This window comes from Canis lupus, chromosome 10, assembly GCF_003254725.2.
Source record: "Canis lupus dingo isolate Sandy chromosome 10, ASM325472v2, whole genome shotgun sequence".
Classification (NCBI taxonomy): Eukaryota; Metazoa; Chordata; class Mammalia; order Carnivora; family Canidae; genus Canis; species Canis lupus.
This window is the reverse complement of record NC_064252.1, coordinates 19234130-19249188: the sequence shown is the minus strand read 5'-3', so window position 1 is coordinate 19249188 and position 15059 is coordinate 19234130.

Here is a 15059-nt window from a genome sequence, read left to right as displayed (position 1 = left end):
GTGCTGGTCTGCGGCTCACTCACGGGCCCTCTCAAGAATCCTGCAAGGCAGGGGTCCTCAAAGTGCGTTCTCCGAGCCCTGTGGGGACCTCAGAGAAAACTTCAGGTCGTATGAGCTCACAACCATTATCTTAACCTTTCTAAGAATTTATTTGACGTTCTCGCCAGGTTGAGGTTTGCATGACTGTCCAAACCCCAAGGCAGCAGCGACACTTGTGACCTCTTGGTGTCGGGCCTGGCCGTGTCTGTAGACACGTGAGTGCCGCCGTCTGCTCTCGCAACACAGACCTGCAGGGGGCGGTCAGTAAATCGGGTGGGCAGACAGACGGGCAACAGATGGACAGAACACCAGTTTTAGGTAAGCACGTCCTTGATGAAGCAGTAAAAAAAATATTAATTTTAATGAACTCTTGACCCCAGGGTGCACATCTTTCTGAATTTTTTTTTTTCCTGATAAAGGAGGAGTCAGATACAAAGCGCTGGGGTTATGCACAGAAATAGGGAGGTGATCCCAGGGGAAAGGGGGCTTCCTGGTCACCGGCCGGACGGGCCGCCTCCTTCACGGGCACCAGTTTTACTGGAAAGAACGTCCGAAGCGCAGGCCAGACCCGAGTATTCACAGATGTTTCTCCAAAATGAGTTCAGGGAGCAGTGACAGCGCCCTCAATCCCGATGGGGTTGGAGGCTTCCAAGCAAGTTAGAATTTCAGAAAACTTGGGTCTGCCTTGGAGAGTCGACGCCTTCCCAATATTTTATTTATTTATTTATTTATTTATTTATTTATTTAATTTATTTTATTTTTTTCCTTCCCAATATTTAAAACCTTTCCTGACAAGGCAAGTGGTGATGTAAGACTGTGATTTCTTGGTGGATAGGGCAATGTGTTGCTATTTGGAAGCTCTGCCTAACGCCGCGAACGAAATGACCGACGGGCGACGCTGTGGAGCCGTGGGCACGTGCGGAAGGTACGGTTTCACGTGCGCCTCCCACCTGACCCGCTCTCCCTGCCGCTTGGGAAGTCTGGGTGTAGCATCGTAAAAAAATATCCAAAAAAAAAAAAGAATATTCATAGTTATCTGAAATGTCTATTAAAATACTCTTCCGTTTCCAATTACATATTCGCACGAGGCTGAATTTTCTCATACATGTCCCCAAATAACATCCTGCCACGGCGTGAGCGCAGACGCAAACACGGGACCCATCTGTCTTCCCTTAAACCTGATACCGTGGGGATTTGCAGGGATGTAAAACAATGCCACTCCGCTCACCGACTCTTCCTTTGTTTCAGAACATGCTTCATTTTTATCGAAACTCAGCTATTTACGTTTATATGGAGAGGGGTTTCTGCGATCTTTAGATTCATAAATAAGCAAACACGGTAGACATTCCTTGGGGCTGATTTCTCCCGTGGTAAAAATCAGGGGGGGGGGGCCCAGGCAAACAAAACTTGTTCGGGGCCTTGCTCATGTCTGAGAGGGGAGATGATTTCTGAGACTGAGAACCACCCCCTGGGGTCAGCGGGGGGCCCGTGGCCGGCTCTCCACCTGCCCCCCTCCCCGCAGGGACATGTGTCTGACAGGTGTATGGATCCCAGGTGACCCAGAGTCTAGCTGACCTCCCAGATCTCCGTGTTGTCCAGCCAACACATCTGGGAGATGGGCCCTCCCCTTCCTGCTCCCCGGATCTGCTGGAAGTGCAGACCATGAACGTGGGTGTCCAGCTGCTTCTCGGCTCCCCACCTACGCAAGGGCCCAGGGCCCCAGGAAGCAGCCACATCAGAACAGACTGGACGGGCTGGGAGAGGCTTCCTGGAGCAGGTGAGGCTGTGCTGGGCTCCAGACCGGAAAAGGCACGGGCCCGATGGGGACGGAAGAGGGGCTGGGTGCCTTGTCTGGGAGCCCAGGGTGTGTTTCCCAGAGAACAGAGCATGCTTGGTGGGAAAGCAGGGGGGCTGGCCAATGAGGGATTTGTGAGTTTGGGGAGATAGGCAGAGGCAGGGCAACGGGGCAGTGATAGGATGTGTGCAGGCCTAGCTAATTCAGCCCATGCACGCTGCATGCAGAGGCACAAAGCACAGGAGCCCAACACGTCGGGGAACGTGATCTGTTCCAAGTGTCCGGCCTTCTGGACCTCGAGTTCTCCCAGAGAGGGAATCACTCATCTTCCCCAGGGTCCCAGGAGCTGTCCTCTGGCCCAATTCTGGCCTCATCACAGCCCCTCGAGTGGCCAAAGCAGCTGAAGTCACCCGCTGCTGAGGGCGGAGCGAGGTGGCGCGGGCCCCAGACTCAGCCACAGCCGCTGCTGGGCTCTGTGCGGGGACCATGCGGGCACAGAGTTGGAGGACTGCCCTCTGCACGGTCCTGGGCACCTGCCCGTCTGGAAGGGAGGACAGGCACGTGGGGCGGGTGGCTCTCCGAGGGGGGACGTGGATCCTGCACAGAAGCCCTGAGGCCAGGGACGGTCCCAGAAGCCTTCGAGTCATCTCCAAAGACACCTCATTAAACCCCCAATGAGCTCATCCAAAGGCTCTGGCCGGTTGGGTTTGCTTCATCACTCGTCACAGGTCGGGAGCCGTGAGCAGCCATGGTTACCCTCAGGGGGGTGCAGGCTGAGCCGTCCCCCCGCAGACGCTCGGGCCCGGCCAGGTGCACCCCGCTTTCCCTCGCTTGCTCCTTCTGTAAAAGGACACTGGGAATGGTACCTACCTCTCAGGGCCACGAACACACACACCGCCCCCCCCCCCCCCGTTCTCGATGCCCGAAGTGTGTTTCCAGTCTGCGCACCGCATGCTTATGGGGACCCGGCACAGGGCTGCGGCCTCACTGCCAAGACCCCAAGAAGTTCTGGGATCTCTCTGGGTGCAGCCTCCTCCTGGGCACACCGTGCCCCCCTGCCAGGCCCTGTTCCCCACCCGCGCTGCGCCCTGGCCGGGAGGGAAGGACAGGAAGAGAGCCAGGAGGCAGCAGTGCCCAGCGCCCTCATGCTGCGGTGACTCCCACGGGCGCAGCTGTAAGGTGAGCCCTTCACACCCCCCCCTCCCCAACCTGGCACGGGGAGCGGCTCTGGGGCTTGCAGCCGGCTCGGGCTTGTACGCTCCTGGGCCCCAGCCCGGGCCCATCGTCACCTCCGCGGTGTGAAGCTGAGTGATCCCACAGGCCCCAATCCCTTCCATCCCACACGGCTGCTGCACCACCTGGCTCCCCACTCCAGAGCCATCCCTGGCCCGCCCTGAGACCCCGAGAGGCCTGCGTTTCCAGCTGCTTCCATCCCCGCCCCGTGAGCTGGAAGCTTCCTTCCTGGGACAGCGGCCGATCCGATGCTGCCAGGAGGTCGGGAGTTCTGTTTTCACACCGTGCTTCTCTCTTGGCTTCTGCTGTAATCTGCCTGTTGTTCTCAGATGAATTCTTGTTTCTATCCGCTTACTTAAAAATAATCTATAAAAATTCTTTTATTCTAAAGTCCCACCCTTTGCATTTCTGTGGAGTTTTTTTTTTTTTTTTTGTCTTGTTTTGCTTTGTCTTCTCTGCAGCCACTGCGTGCTTGCTCTGTGCCAGCAGCGGAGACACCCCGCCCCGCCCCTCCCTGGCGTCTAGTGGGGGCCAAAGCCCGTCAAACACACAGGTGAAATGCGGTGGGCCAGGTGATGCGCTGGAATTTGCAGGAAGGAGTACAAATCCTGGCAGCCAGCTGGCTAATCCACCATGAGAGGCACAACAGGGGTCCTGGGGCCAGGCCTCCTTTTACTCTGGGGTGAACTCTGTCATCGGGAGGCTTAAGGCAAGTGCCCACCCACTGTCCTCGGGGCCCTGCTGTCCCGGGAGGTGAATGCAAACGCAGCTCCTGCAGGCGGAGAGGGTGAACATTTTGTGTAGTAATAGAAAAGTCACGTTTAATGTGGGCAAAGGACGTCTCTTCCTTAATCAGCCTGGGCCTTCTCTCGTCGGCCAGCAAACAGGGAGATGCGCGCAGGTCCTGGGCTCAGGAAAAGAGAGGATGCGGACACCGCGCCCTGACATGTGGCTGAGGGACCGAGATGGCCAGGGGCATTAGCTGCGAGAACCAAGGGTGGGTGTTCCTCTCGGTCTCCTGAGTCATGCCACTGATTGATGTTTCCTCTTAAATGTCACCGTAGTCTGGACACTACACCCCATCGCTGCCGCCAGCAGCAGTAGGTGGCTGATCCAAGCCACCATCCTGCTTGCGCTCCGGCAGTAGCCTCCTGGCCCGGCTCCTGATCTCTGATTTATCCCCACTGGAGACACCACACAGCAAGCAGGATGATTGTTTAAAGCATCAGTCAGGTCATGCCATTCTCTTACAATTATCCTGTAATCATTCAGTGATGAGACCTTTTTAAAAAATATTTTATTTACTTGGCAAGGGAGGGGCAGAGGGAGACAGAGAACCTTGGGCAGACTCATTGCTGACCACAGAGCCCAGCGCGGAGCTCGATCTTAACGACCCTGAAATCGTGACCTGAGCCGAAACCGGGAATCAGACAGATGTCCAGCTGGCTGAGCCACCCAGGGACCCCTCATTCAGTGAGATATTATTAACAACAGTGAAAGGCTGGAATGATCCCAAACGCCCATCGTAGGGACTTACTGAGTCAATTTTGAGGCATGCACACAACAGAGAGCCATTCAGAGGTACAAGAGTTAAGAAATAATTCTCTATTCTAGTTGGGAGTTCCTCCCAAGATACATTATTAAATTAAAATAAAAATAGAACAAAAAAATAGAAAAAAAACCCAATGCTCTAAAAAAGTAATTTTTTTTTTCCTGTAGAAATGGCAAAAGAATGGAAGAAAACAAATGAAACAATAAATCAAATGTGATTTAAAGTGGTCACTTATGGGGGAGGAAGGACTCCAGAGGGAAAAAAGAGAGACATTGCTGAAATGCCTTTTTTAAAAAAAAAAAAAATTTGATTTTGAAAGCATTACCTCTTTAAATAATTCCTAAAGATCAAATTAGAGAGAAAATAAGACTGTAGTAATTTGAACCAACCTGCAATAAACTATAATTCAAGTTGGTGGCACACACAGAAAAAAAATAATTATTATAATCGACTTTAAATTCGGTATTTTGACTGTACCTCCCTAGAAGAATATATCCTAAGTATAAACGAGAGGCTGTCAGAAGTCTTGTTGTTAGAAGCAATATTGTTATTTTGAAACTATCTTATGGATATTTGTGTGATGGAAACAAGTAGTAATTACAAGGATATCAGTGGAGTCAGGACTTCACAGGCACCAGAGAAAGCAGGTGCCAGCATAAGACAAAAGAAGTTCCAGGAAACCCAGCGGGCTTAAATCCAGATCGGAAATAGTATAAACTAATAATTTTTTCCCTTTAAAGGTATAGCTTATCTGTATTTCTTAGTAGAAGTGCCCAGAAGCGTGGACAGCTGAGAGCAGCAAACACCCGTGGACTCACATTATTTTCTCCAAACATTCTTCCCTGCTGGAGGGAATTAGGACTTTTCTGCAAAACAGCTAAGTCCAGGTCTCAGGCAAGAGCTTGGCAAACGAGCCTGGGGGATGTGGCTCTGCCAGGAGCTGACGGAGCTGGCCCGGTCCCTGCGGCGGTGGCGGCATCGGAGGGACACGGGGGCGAAGGAGACACTTTCTGCATCAAAGAGGCTGTGGCTGGCATTGATTGAAAGGCTTTCATAAGGACGCTCAAAAACAAACTCAAATCCTGGAGGTTGCTAAGAGACCCACTCATGCCTTGGAAAATTGATGATAAAGGGGAGGAAGAATCAAAATTGACCTTGTTTTTCCTCATGAAGAACCTTCCAGGGTAACTAAGGGTCTGATGAAAGAATTCTTTATAGCAATACGCCAGGTTGTGCCTTCAGGACGAAGTCATGGAATCGCAGAGTCACCGCGAACCAGCGTATGCAGGGCGCCGTCACCACCAGGTGCTCCCGGGCTAGGCCAGGGGGCCGGGGGACAGCGAGGCGGTGGGGTCGGGCCCATGCACGCGGCCCACTCGTGACCCTGACACGGGGACGTGGTACGACCAGATGTTTTGTGGCTCCTGGTTGTGAACAGAAACCAAATCCCTTCTCCAGCTCACGTTAACCCAGAAGGGAAGCAGTTGGCCAAACTGAAAGAGGCTTCATGTCTGGTGACTTGATAGCTGCATGACGGGAGCTTAAAAAGCCGTCCCCAGGGATCCCTGGGTGGCTCAGCGGTTTAGCACCTGCCTTCGACCTGAGGCGTGACCCTGGGTCCCAGGATCAAGTCCAGCATCGGGCTCCCTGCATGGAGCCTGCTTCTCCCTCTGCCTGTGTCTCTGCCTCTCTCTCTCTCTCTCTCTCTCTCTCTGTCTCTCTGTGTCTCTCATGAATAAATAAATAAAAATCTTAAAAAAAAAAAAAAAAGCCCATCCCCTTCCCACCCAAAGAAAGGCGGAGGGATGCTTCTGGATGAAATGAGACTCAGGAACGTGATGACCCAACTCTGCTGTCCCTGATCCTGATTTGGGCAGAGCACGTATGAGAGACGCTTTGAGAAGCAGAAGGCGTCCCATCAAGGGAACATCGCCAGGTGCAATTGGCACAGGTGGCACAGGTGGGACTCCCATCGGGGACAAGGCAGTGCTTGTGGTTTCCATGGACCATGGCCTCCTCCTGGGCACCATATGGACTGGCCGTGAGGAAGCCGGCGGCTGATGGGCCTGAGAGCGTGGCCTTCACCTCTTCGAAGAGGGAGTGGACGAGCCGGTGGACAGACGGTGGCCGTGCTGAAGAACAATTGCCGTTTGGCAGGAGGGCTCGGAACCCACGCAGAGGTCCCCACCCTGGGGTGGCCCTGCCCCCTCGGGCTGGTTTCAGGTGCAGGTAGGGGCACCCAGAGTCAGCAGACACGCTGAGGTCCTGAAACCTCACGGAACTCACTTTTCTAATGGAAACGGCACAATTGGGCAGCCCGGGGGCTCAGCGGTTTGGCGTGGCCTTCGGCCCGGGGCCTGGTCCCCACCCACCCCCCCCGTCGGGCTCCCTGCATGGAGCCTGCTTCTCCCTGTGTCTGTGTCTCTGCCTCTCTGTCTCATAAATAAATAAATAAAATCTTAAAAAAAAAAAAAAAAAAGAATGGCACAATCATCCTAACGAGCCTGAGACCCGGTGGTTCAGGAGGAAACGGGGGTCACAATGGCCTCCGCCTCGCATCTCCACACACCACCCACGCCAGCGCGGGCCATGGGAGAGTGGGTGCCCAGAGAAGAGAGGGGGCTGAGTGTGGGGAACAGGACAGAGCGTTTGGGACTAGAACCCCCTGGGGGTGTGCGCCCTGGGGTCCTCCCCGAGCACGCTCAGCATCCCAGCAGAGGTGATGCTCTCCTGACTCGGCAGGTGGAGGTCCTAGATTCAGTGTCGCCACCAGCAGGAGGGACCAGCAGGCTTTGGTCAAAAGGGACGCTTTTTTTTTTTTGCCCTGTCCAACAGCCTGGACCAGGTGGGACTTGAAGATTTGGGGAGGATTCCTTTCTGAGGCTCCCGAAGGGCAGGCAGGCCCTCTGAAGCCCTCGGCGATGCTGGTCTCTGGGGCCAGCAGCCGCGGGGATGATGAGGGGCAGGCGGCAGCAGCAGCTGGAGGGAGGCGACAGGGAGGAGATGGCGCTGAGCATCCGCTGGCGGCAGCCCCTCCTCGGCTCTGTTGGGGGCTGCCTCTGGGGTCGCTGTGACCAGGGCACGGGTGAGGGCCCGGGATCCGGCCTAGGAACCCCTGGAATCCGTCCTGCAGGGAGCGTGTGCAGTGTGGGGGGATAAGGATGCCGCAGCGCACCGAGTCGGCCCGAGCGTCTCCCCCAGACGTGGAGGAGGGCACAGCCCGTCAGCTCTGGGGCCCGCCCGCAGCCCGGGGTGGCCCCTACAGCCAGCCTGCGCTCGGCTCGTGTGCTCGCTTTCACTGTGCTGCAAAGGGGGGTGGAGAGCTCCAGTTGCGTCCTCCCACGGGAAGGGGACGGGGAGGAGGAGCGGTGCCTGCAGCCCTGTACCCCTGCAGTGTGTGGATGGCAGAGAGTTCTCCTGGGGGACACTGGCCAGAGGGGCCCGAGCCCCACTCGCCTGCCGACGACCGGTCGCGAGGAGCCAGATGGGCATCCGGAACTGCAGAGGAGGCTCCCGGCCCCGCCTTGTGCGCCTGCCGGGGACCCCGGCCTCCCCCTCAGACGGTCTCTTTGCACCCGTGGCCTCTGCTTCCGGCTAGGTGGCCACCCCACCTGCCGTACCTGCCCCCGCCCCCTTGGTTCTGCTTTTTCCCTCCAAGTGTCTGTGTCTCTATGGGATTCCACTCCAAGTTAGGGCTTCTTGCCTTTTTATTATTATTTTTTAAAGATTTTACTTATTTGTCTGAGAGAGAGAGAGAGGGGGAGAGAGAGAGAATGGGTGGGGGAGGAGCGGAAAGAGGGAGAGGCAGGCTCCCCGCTGAGCAAGGAGCCTGATGCAAGACTGGATCCCAGGACCCTGAGGTCATGCCCTGAGCCGAAGCCAGATGCTCAACCACTGGGCCACCCAGGCATCCCGGCTTCCTGCCTTTTAAGTAATATAGAAAATGACTCCCTAATTCAACCTCAAAATGAACAAATCCATGCAAGCTAAAACAAAAGATGTTTTAATATATTGCAAGCCCAGAACAACTGCACCACTGTTAACACTAAAAAGGAAGGTGGGGAATTGGCTACTCTTCATTTTTTGGTGGAAACATAAACTGGGAAATGTTTTTGAAAAGGCGTTTTTTTCATGACCACAGGCTAACACATAAGCGACGGGAGCCCAGCTGGGCCAAGTCCATCCTACAGAAACATGGTGCTCCGAGGTGAGCGTGTCTGCACACTCATGGCAACACTGGTTTTTTGTTTTGTTTTTTTGTTTTTTTTAACACTAGTTTTAATACAAACAATTAAAAATGGGGGGCAGCCCTGGTGGCTCAGCGGTTTAGCGCTGCCTTCGGCCCAGGGTGTGATCCTGGGGTCCCGGGATCGAGTGCCGCATCGGGCACCCTGCATGGAGCCTGCTTCTCCCTCTGCCCATCTCTTTGTCTCTCTCTCTCTCTCTCTCTCTGTGTGTGTCTCTCATGAACAAATAAATAACATCTTTAAAAAAAAATGAAAACGCAAGGGTCGCAGCCAGAGGCAGGTGCATCTGCACCCGTGACCCATGGGCGCGTCTGCCTTCTGCACACAACGGAGCCAGAAAGCACAACAGGTTTGTTTTGATGCCACTTTGCTTAAAAAAAAAGAAAAAAAGAAAGAAAAAAGGTGTGTGTGTTAATATGTGACTAGGAAAAAGAATCCACACCTCCTTGTTAACAATGATCACTTGCAGGAATATGTTTAGGGCGGGGTGTGAAGTTCTGTGTTTTCTGGACGTTTTTAAATCAACTGTTACTACGTTAAACATTCAAAAAAAGAAAAAACAACAACAGTAGGAAAAAAAACCCTTCCCTGCTGAGGTAAACCCGCCTGCCGGTTCTCTGACAGAGAAGCCTCACTTGCTTTGGGGCCCGGCCGGCACTGCCCACGGAGTCTGCACCCACCGCGTCCCCGGGGAAGCTCTGCGGGGCGGGCGCTGTCCCGATCCCTGCCCCCCGAGTGGGATAACCGTGGGGCAGGTGACAGAGAAGCTCGCAGGTCCCCGGGGTGGCAAGAGGCACGGCCGAGATCTGAACCCCCAGCTCCGATGCCCTGCCCCTGGGGGCATTCCAGGCCCCAGCGTCCCCCGGCCGGGGCGCCCCTCCTCCAGGACCTTGTCCCTGCCTGTCCTCGGCCAGTCTGCAGGGACGTCTCAACGAGCTCTCCCTCCTCGGAGCTGCAAGACTCCCTCCAACATTCCCAGAGAAAAATTAAAATCCACATTGAAGTTTTCTTTCCCTTGTGAATAAAACCGAAAGAAAGGAAAACCCGCGGCTCTCTCCTCCCAGGGTCCGACTCCGCCGGCCGCACCTGAGCGCGCTCGCTGGGACAGAGGCCTGCACAGCTGCAGCCGCGGCCCACACTCCCGTGGCACCGAGGCGTCAGTCCGCCCCCGTCGTGGGGTGGGGACACGGCGGCGAGCGTGCCCAGCCCCTGGACACCCAGGCCCGCACCCACCCTGCCATCTGCCGCCCAGACCTCCTCCAGGGGCAGCGTCACTCAGGGGCACAGGGGCTCTGCTGCAGGTGCTCTGTCCCTCACCTGCGCTCCCTGCCCCCAGCAGCCGAGTGTCCCCCTGCAGTCACCGTCCCTCCCCATCACCTCCTCCCTCAGCTGACCCATCACGGGCTTGAAGATAACTACTCCTCCTTAGGTTGGGCTCCACCTGCCTTGACTACAAATGCTGACTCTCCGTCCTCCTCCTCTTCCTCCCCCTCCTCCTCCAATCCTGGCGTGTCCTGGGCCCCCCCCCCCCAGTCTGCACACACACGCACGGTGGAGCCCCTGAGGACACGCCTGTGTGGGACCAGTGGAGAGACTTGGGTCCATCCCTACGTATAGAGCTGGGACGCTCATCCCCCAGAGACACAGGCAGGAGCCCTCCCGCCCTCCTCCCTCCTCCCCCCGCTCCTCAGAAAGCCAGACTTGGCCAAGCCACAGCGGGGATGCCCAGGGCCCGGGCCTTCAGCTCTCCCCACTGGCCGTATGGCGGGTGGACACGGGTGACCCTCCGTGCCAAGCCCAGCGCAGCTCGCCCCTGGAGAGGACGCCCGTTTTCCAGGTGTCCCTGTCACTTGAGGAAAAGTAGCGCCTGGCCCCCGACGTCCTTCCAAACCTCACGCTCTAGACCTGACCTGGGGAGGAGGCTGGCGCTGTCATCCGACGACATGCATCTCCCGTTTGGACCCCGGCTCAGAGAGAGGACAGACGTGCTCAGTCCATCTTTCACACCCCAAACCCCGAGACGCGCCGCACTCATTCCCCTTTTACACGTCCTAAGTAAGCCTCATCTCGGCCCCAAGGGAAGACTTCCAGGAGCTGATCCCCAAGTTCTCAGAGAACCTGGATCCAGGGCACAGGTGTGCCATTCCTGCCTCTGCCATCCCGTCTGTGAAATGGGGGTGGACGAGCCCTCCCTGCTAGTCCGTCTGCTAAGAGGAAGCGCTCTGGGGCACCCGACAGATGGCCGGCCAGCCTCGGCCCCCCCACTGCAGCTCGGCTGCCACCCCGGGAGGCAGCCTGCGCCACGGTTACCAGCTCTTGTCAGAACGCCTGTCCTTACATTCAGCCAAGAATCTGCCTCCCTGTCACCTCCGCCAAGCAGTTCTCCTGCCGCCTGCCGGGTGCTGGGGCCCTGGGGAGCCCTTCCTCAACAGGCTGACCTCTTCCATCCGACTTGCAGGCTGCCCTTCCCACACGCACAGGGCCCCGGCCGCTATGCCCCGCACACCCCCCTCCGGCCAGCACCCCCTGGAAAGAGGTGTGACACCCGGATGCTGCTGGACCCTGTGGGCAGTGCACGTCCCCCCCTTGCCCGGCGCGGCCCTGCCATGGGGCTGGGGTCCCAGCCCGGGGAACAAGCCGCAGGCTGCATCTTCAGCCCGGCCTGCCCTCCCCTCCTGTGTCTGCTCCCACATGTGGGGCCGTGGTTGCTTTTTTTTTTTTTAACGGCGAGGAGGACTTTGCGCTGAACTTTGCTGACTTCCCTTCCGTCCACCTCAGTCTGTGTTCATCGTTGCAGCTTGTCAAGGAGCGTTTTGTACCCGGAGTATTTCTTGCATCACATTAGCCGGCCCTCCGAGCTTTGATCTGCAGATTTGACCAGCAGGCCTGTTACGCCTCCATCCGAGCCACTGATGGACACGGGCCAGGGCTGGGCGAGCGCGGGCGCCCCGGACGCCTCCCTCTCACTTCACATTGATCTACTCATCATGCGCGGGCACCGCCTTCTGGCAACTCCGCCGCTACCTGACCGCGAGGCCCCTCCGCCGGCCCGGGCGACAGGGCAGGGACGGCGCCAAGCGTCCCCTGCGGCCCGTGTGGCCCGGCGCCCGGCACTGAGTGGAGCCTCACAGCCTAGCAGATGGACGCGTCTTCCTACGACAACCCACGCTCCCTGACACCCCCGCGGGCCGCCGTCCCTGCAGCCTCTCCTCCAGGCTTTGTCCCCGTTGCTCCCTCAGCGGGTGATCGTCCCCATCCCCGTGTCTGTTCAGAGCCTCCAGGTGGTGGCTGGCCTGCTGCCCTCCGAGGAGCTGCCCTCGTGCGTCCAGCCTCCCAGGAGCCCCTTGCTGCAGGCGGGCTGCACGGGGTGCAGCGTGGACAGCCCATGGGGGGCTTCCGTGCTTGTCCCGGGCTCACCCCCGGGGTCCGGAGGGGGACATGCGAGTCATGCAGCCAGTACCAAGGGAGCGGCCGACCAAAGTGGTTGTTTTCACGTGGGGCACGGCCCGCGGACTGTGGCTCCAGCGGCCAAAGCAGGTCTGTGCCTGTTTTTGTGTGGTCTGTGAGTTAAGAATTCTGCTTCTTTTTTTTAATGTCTTTAAATGGTTGCAAAAAAACACTGACAATGATACGAAACTCAAGTTTTAGCATCCCCCCGTGAAGTTTCACTGGAGCGGTGCGGCCACGTCTCCTCTGCGCTTCCCTCCCACGGGGGCAGCGGCGGCAGTGGAGGTAGACGCCCCGCGGCCTGGGAGTAGAAACCGGGCTGTCGCCCAGCGGCCCCGGGAAAGGCTTGCGGCCGCCCCTGCGGGGAGGGGCCCAGAGCAGCAGGACGAATCCACAGGCCAAATCCACCCACGTCTGCAGAGAACAGGCCCCTAGAGCCGGTCAGGCTGTGCAGGGTGCGACGGTCGGCAGCCCGGGCAATCCCGTCTAGCTGGGGAGACGCAGACACACAGGGACGCAGGCAGCAAGGCCATCTTGTGAAAAAGTGGCATAAAATCAAAGGGAGGCGAGTACCACGGAGCACAGGGCCGGGGCGGCGTGTGAGGCATGGCCAGAGGGGCAGCTGAAAGGGGAGCCAGCCGTGCAGCAGCAGACGGAGGCCTGGAGGAGGCAAGTGGACAGAGGGGGCTGGTGGCTGGAGGTCCTCCAGGGGCCAAGGCAGTGGCAGGTGCAGCAGGAGCTGCTCCAGATGCTGGAGATAGGGCAGGGCGGCCTGGGGGGTAGCGCGCTGGACTCTGCTCCAGCGTACTAAGTCGTGGGGAAGCTGCATGACCCGTGTGTATTCTGGGAAGGGGGGAGACATGCAGGAAAGGGTGAGCATGAGACAGAGGAGAGGCCGGTTCCGTGTGAGATGAATGCTGGGGGCTTGGACCCCAGGACTTGGACCCATCGTCTCCCACAGGGACAGCAGCGCCAGCTCCTGGATCCCTCAGGCCCCCCCCCTACACACACACACACACACACACACACACTGGTCCTGCTCCTGCCTCTCTCCCTTGCGGTCAGGCTGCCGGGTGCCCACCCGTGCCAGGGCCTCCGGGCTGCACAGGGGGACCTGGGGCCCGTCTACGGAGGAGGGAGCTCACCGCAGGGCCGGGTCACCTGTGCCCACACACACACCTGTGGGGTCAAGGGGGTTCCCCGCCAAGCCCGCAGCTCCTAGGAGGCCTGGGTGACCTCCTGACCCCACACCACGTGCAGCTCCACCAGCAACAGAAGCCGCCGTCCTGGCTGCTCCCAGACTTGGTGGCACTGAGGGCAGCAGGAAGCCTCAGGGGAACCGAGGTGGCGGGCATCGCACTCTGGTCCCTCAGACAGGCAGTGGCCCCCTTGCTGGATCCTGGCAGGTCCGTTGCCCACTGCCAGCGCCCCCCCCCCTCCAAGGGCTCAGCTCGGCTGGGAAGCTGAGGTGACACCTGTACCCTCAGTGTGACCACGGGGGTTAGTGCTGGTCACCCCACTAGCTGAATGCTGGGGTGGGGCCAGAGCCAGGTGCCTCCTCTCCCCGAGCACCCTGAGAAACAGGCATGGGTCCGTCATGTGGTCGAGTCCCATCTCCCACTGTGAAGGAGGTGGAGGGACAAAGCAAGAATGTAGGTTCCTAGGGGGCAGGAAGGACCCTCCGCAAAGTGACCCATGGCCCCTGAGGGGTTGAGGTCGGCTCTTCAGCTGCCACAGGCAGCCTGACAACCAGCTTCATCTCCCTGCAAGGCCCTGGCGACCCGCTTGCTCCTGCCATCCCCTCTCCACGTCCCGCCATGTCCCGTCGCATCCTGCCACCAGCTCCGACAGCTCCCGCTCGGCTCTGCTAACGGAACGGATGCTCACAGCCCCTACACTGCAATACCAGACCCTCAGCTTAGAAAAAATGCACCTGTTGTCCCGCTGTCCACCTCTCCCGTCCGTTCACACAGCAGCCACACTGAGCCCCGTGAAGTGCAGAGCCCATCACGTCCCCGCTCGGCTCCAGAGGCCACTGCAGGTAGAAGCCAGAGTCATCCTGCATTCCCATGCCCACCTCCGCTCTGGCCCTGGTGCCTGCCTCTGCCGCCCCCCGCACCTGCCCACACTGGACGCTGCGGGCTCCGGGGCCCGTGCTCACCCCCGCACTTGCCTTTGCTCTGGTGCTTTCTGCTCCGGTGCTTTCTGCTCCGGCTGCCCTGCTCCCCAGCACTGCCCCAGGCCTCTGCTCTCTGGTCTCTGAACAAAGTGTCACCCAGCACAGGCTTCCCCCGCCCCCCTCAACGCTCGTTGCCACGCAATTTACCGACTGCTCTGTGTTTTCCCGTCTGTCCGTCCCCACAGTCCCCACATTTCAGCCTTCCTCGGGGCTCTGTCTCCAGCACCAAGGGTGCAGGCAGGCCCTCTGGAAAGGCTACGGGAAGACGAGCTTGATCTCACCCTTGAGAACAGGAATAACTGTAAGGAACTCAGAGTCACGCCTGCAGTGTCTGCTGAAACGGCAAACACCATGTGTCCGTTTACGATCTGACCTACTTCGGGAGACTCACAACGGACACTACACATCCTGCTTTCAAATCACATCATCGGAGATTCTGGCACTTGAGGCCTGTGTCCTCCGTGCGTCTCATGGTCTGTTGTGCCTCTCTCTCCACCGTGTCTTTGCTTGTCAAGAGGCTGCTTGATGTCTAGTTCATCGCTGTGAACACAGCACCTCGTCCAGTTC